Raw genomic sequence first — 5593 nt, 5'->3', positions numbered from 1 at the left:
GTTAATCAGCCACAGTATATCTCACTAGACAGTTCTAAGAGAGCTGGGCTTGAATTGAGCTGTGCATCCCTTTCGCAAACTATCCTGTTCACAAAGTATCCAAAATGAACAGTTAAAAAGTTGTTTGTTCAATGAACAGTTGAACAAACATTGAAAAACATCCAATAGCAGGTAAATTCAAAATGGAATATATATTTATGTAATATTCTAAGATTTTCACTTTATATTCTAAATCATCATGTACCAAATATTATTCTTTCTTATTTCACTCCATGGCATCTTCTCTAGGGCTATTACATCCTTCACTCTCCCTGCAGCTCACCCCTCTGTACACATTGCAGCCTCAATAATCTACTCCCCTCTTGTAAACACACAAACTATTTATGTGTCTTTATAAATTGACAATAACATCCACAACCTGCCACCATAAAAAACTTTCATACAAAACACACAACTATATTTTTTATCTCTCCTTCTACTTCTTTTAGCTGGTGACATATCACCAAATCCAGGCCCTACCCACATGCCACACTCACAATGGAATATAAATCCAGCAAACCTCAGACACATCACATGCCTCCCATCACCCTCCAAAACACTGAAATGTGCCTTATTGAATGCACGCTCTGTCTGCAACAAACTAACTTCCATCCATGACCTCTTTATTTCAAATAACCTCAACCTTCTGGCAATAACAGAAACATGGCTCACACAATCAGACACTGCCTCCCCTGCAGCACTCTCACATGGTAACCTACACTTCACACACACCTCCAGGCCTGGTAATTGTAAAGGAGGTAAAGTAGGAATATTGCTGTCCCAATCTTTTACATACACAGTTTTCCCACAGGTACCATCACTCACAGTTACATCATTTGAATTACATACTATTAGGACTTTCACCCCTTTCTCCCTGCGCATTGCTGCTATGTAACGCCCACCTGGGCCACCCAATCAATTTTTGGAACATTTTTCTGCCTGGCTCCCTCACTTCCTATCCTCTGACATCTCCACCATTATCATGGGTGATTTCGATATCCCGATTGACAGTCAACAATCTCCTCATGCCTCCAAACTTCTCTCTTTAACATCCTCTCCTAGCCTCTCCCAATGGACTGACTCCTTTACTCATCAGGATGGCCACTGCCTTAATCTTGTATTTACCAGACTATGCTCAGTTTCTGATTTTGCTAATTTTCCTTTTCCTCTCTCAGATCATAACCTTATAACCTGCACACTCTCCTCCATTACGTCAAACTGAATGTCAATCAAATCAACCAAGCCTCCTCAAACCCGCAGAGATATTAATGCTATTAATTTTCAACAACTAGCCACCTCACTGCAACAATTACTCTTTCAAATTTCTAAGTTCACTTCTCCTGAGACTGCTGTATCACACTTGAACCAGACCCTAGAACTAGCCTTTGATGAAGTACCTGCAGCTACCCATCACTCTCCACATAGACTTAGATGTCAACCGTGGCATTCCAAATTGACAAGACACCTACAAAAACTCTCAGTGGCATAAATCTCATACTCCAAGTGACTTCCTCACATATAAGACTATCTACTCTAATTACTCTTATCGTAATGCACTGGATACTGCCAAACAAATATATTTCCAATCTGTCATCTCTGCCCAAGCCTCTAACCTCAAGTGACTTTTTAATACATTAAATTACTTCTTGCTCCTCCATCACCAAACCCACCTGCTACTATCAGTGCACAATGTCTGGCTTCCTATTTCAAGGACAAGATTGATAATATCCAAAATTAAATGTTACACTCTTCCTCAGCCAGGGACCTGCTCAATTCCCTACCTGAACCCGGTGGCATGTTCTCATCATTTGACCCCACTAATGAAGTATCTACACTCTTCTCATCCTCCTACTCTACTACCTCTCCTCCTGATCCTATACCCTCAGAAATCAGTAAATCTCTGTCTCCTGTGCTCATCCCACACTTAACTAAAATCTGTCATCTCTATTTCTCTACTGGTATATTTCCATCACTGTTCAAGCATGCAGTGATCACTCCCATTTTGAAAAAAACAAAATTCTGACCCTAACTCTCTCTCAAATTACCATTCTATCTCCCAACTCCCTTGCCCATCCAAGCTACTGGAGAGACTTGCCTACAGTCGCCTCACACACTTTCTTAACACCCACAACTTATTGGACCCACTTCAGTCAGGCATTCATTCCCAACACTCTACAGATACAGCATTGACTAAGGTAGTAAATTACCTGGTCACTGCCAAGGCTAAAGGACATTACTTACGTCTAATTCTTCTAGATCTCTCTGCTGCCTTTGACACTGTTGACCACTCTCTTCTCATACAAACACTACAATCCCTAGGTCTTCAAGACACAGCCCTTTCTTGGTTCTCATCCTACCTTTCTAATTGTTCTTTCACTGTTTGCTTCTCTGATTCTACCTCCACTTCACTACCTCTATCAGTTGAAGTACCGCAAGGCTCAGTCTTGGGTCCTCTGCTTTTCTCATTCTATACCACCTTTCCTGGCAAACTAATCAGCTCTTTTGGTTTTCAGTATCATCTGTACGTGGACAATACTCAAATCTACCTATCCTCCCCAGATTTGTCACCATCTGTGCTGGACCGTGTCACTGAATGTCTCTGTGCCATTTCATCTTGGATGGCATCTCGCCACCTCAAACTTAATATATCCAAAACAGAATTAATTATATTTTCACCGGACAATAGTAGTTACCAACCTGATATCTCTATTACTGTTGACAACTCGACAATCAACCCCACCCCACAAGCTCGCTGCCTAGGTGTCATCCTTGACTCTGAACTGTCTTTTGTTCCCCACATTCAATCTGTCTCTAAATCCTGTTACATACATCTTAAAAACATAGCCAAAATTCTACCATATCTTACTCATTATTTCCCGCATTGACTATTGCAATAGTCTCCTTACTGGTCTTCCCAAAACAGACTCTTGCCGCTACAATTCATTGTGAATGCAGCTGTGAGGCTGATCTTCCTCACCAAACGTTCATTGTCTGCTGATCCACTCTGTCAGTCCATCCATTGGCTGCCGGTCTTCTACCTTATTCAATATACAATACTTACACTCACACATAAAGCTATTAACCAAACCACACCAACATGCATCTTTTCACTTATCTCAAAATATCTTCCAACCCGACATCTCTGCTCTGCACAAGATCTGCATCTCTCCTCCTTACGCATTACTTGTTCCCATGTAAGGTTACAGGACTTTTTTGGCCTGCACCTACCCTGTGGAATGCCCTCCCATGCACAATAAGACTTTCCACTAGTCTCCAAACATTCAAGCGTTCTCTGAAAACTCACCTCTTCAGACAAGCTTATCAGATTCCAGAACCACCCACATAACCTTTTATAACTTCCCTATCTAACTCTCTTCTTATAGTTACACATAGCATATTTTCTCTCTCTCTTCAATTTCACATCCTCCTGACCCTAGGCCAACTTTCCAATGTGACTGGATCATACAGGCCACCAATAACCTCTGCAGTCTGGCTGGACCAATTTGCAATATGTAGCAACTATCCTTGTGTATCAAGTCCTATTTTCCTATAGATTGTAAGTTTGCGAGCAGGGCCCTCTTACTTTATGTCTGTCTTTTACAACCCAGTCTTGTTCTATTACTGTTGATTCAAACTGTTAATAAATAAATAAGTATTCTGACCACTGGTATCCCAACCGCCAGGATTTCATATCCAACCCTTACAGAGTACCCTGCATACCTCTATGTGGTGTTAGGAAAAATTTCCAATGTCAGCTGTCATGAGGTGCCAGAAAAATTATCCCTGACGAAGGGGAGAAACTAGTTGGAGGAAACCTCTACTCAGCTATTTATGTTACCCCGAGACACCGAAAGGACGTACACCCAGTAACCGGAGAGCAGCCGTGCGCTCCAAACTGCGTTCCAAGCAACAGGAGAGTCTGTGACAACTTCAGCCAGCGAGGAAAACAGCGGCTATTCCGACTCCCCGCTACAACTAGAAACCGGACCAGTAAAGGCTGGGAAAACGGGACATTGGTGCTACGAATACACCAGAGAGGGTGAGTGCTATATACAGAGTGAAGATAATTACCATCTTTGGGTCACGTATGTAACCATCCTACCCAGCAGTAATATACTGCACAGCTGGCATCCTACCCACATCCATTTTGGGCCACACGCAGCTATTGTAAAATAACAGTCCGGCATTTCAAACTGGGAGACTATACTTGGTTACAACTGTGGATCCTAATACAGCCAATGTGACAGGAGGAACAGATCTCTGGACTAGACTGTATGCACTGATTAAGTGCAAAATACATTTAGCTTATTGTGTTTTTTGGCCAACTTGCAGCAAGCTTTATCTCAATATATGTTGCCTCTCCGCAGGCTATACCTTTGTTGTATGTTTTAAATTGTAGGATATAGTCCTCCGTATCCAGACTATTAGATGTGATTTATTAAGTGTATATTTTAATAACCTTATGTAAAGGCATATCTCACCTTTTTTTAATCTATATACAGTGCTCAAAGTGTGACGGTATGCAGCGGTATGGCATACCGTCACTTCAAGCAATTAGGTTTTTTTTGCCTCTCTAATTTATAGGATAGAGGGCTGCGCGGGACTCCGACCCCTAGGACAGCCCCCTTAGCCAGCCGCAGTGTGTATTTATGCGGCTGGCTCAGTGAATATCCTGCCCTGTCAATCACCGAGCTGCTGCCCGCCCATCCCCGCTGTTAGCCGTCCGTCCCCCGCTGGAAGAATCTCCTCAGAACTTGCCCGCTTCTGCTGGGTGTCCGTCCTGGATGCCGGCAGCCGTCCTCCCGAATGTCCACTCTGCAGCCTCATAGCTGCAGAGTACAACAGGCTTGTAGCGCCAAACCTCCGCCCACTTGCCCGGGTATACCACCGCTGCCCGGCTGTCCTCCCGCGTTGCCACGTGCATTCCCTCGCCAGAAGGTCCCTGCAGCAGCATTACATGCTGCATGTGCAGAGACCGGCATTGGCCGTCTGTGTATGCCCATCCCCCGCCGATTTCTGTGTCAGCCTGCCCAGACAGAGTCATAGCCTGACAGACCCTCATATTGGCCTCCGTGGTGAGGGGGATTGTAAGCTTGCTGAAGGATCCCTGAAGCCTGGTTCTACTGCAGGGGCCAGCCCCCCCTCCCCCTCCTGCCACTGCACTACTCTACTCTACTTCACTCCTCTGGATGGATCCCTCAGACAGCCTCCACCTCAGCTCTATGACAGCAGCAACAGGTGAGTACTACAGGATTTCAGTTATAGTGTATCTGGCTACCCCCTGCTGTGTGCCTCACTACCCCTATTTTCTTCATGCTGGCATCCCTTTCCCTCTTTCTAACCTAACCTCCCCCCCTAATGCCTAAACCTAACCTCCCCCTCCCCACACCCTAAACCTAATCCTCCCCCTAGTGCCTAACCTGCCCCCTAACCCCGTTACTTACCTTCGGAATGCCAGCGCTGGGATCCTGACAGGTGTCTGGATTCTGGTGCCGGTATTCTAAGCGCCGGCATCCCCTTTGCTAGGTTATAATCATATTCTGTGCCTCATTGC

Source organism: Taudactylus pleione, unplaced genomic scaffold, assembly GCF_031769625.1.
Source record: "Taudactylus pleione unplaced genomic scaffold, aTauple2 ptg000509l, whole genome shotgun sequence".
NCBI lineage: Eukaryota > Metazoa > Chordata > Amphibia > Anura > Myobatrachidae > Taudactylus > Taudactylus pleione.
Note: the sequence above shows the minus strand (reverse complement) of the source record.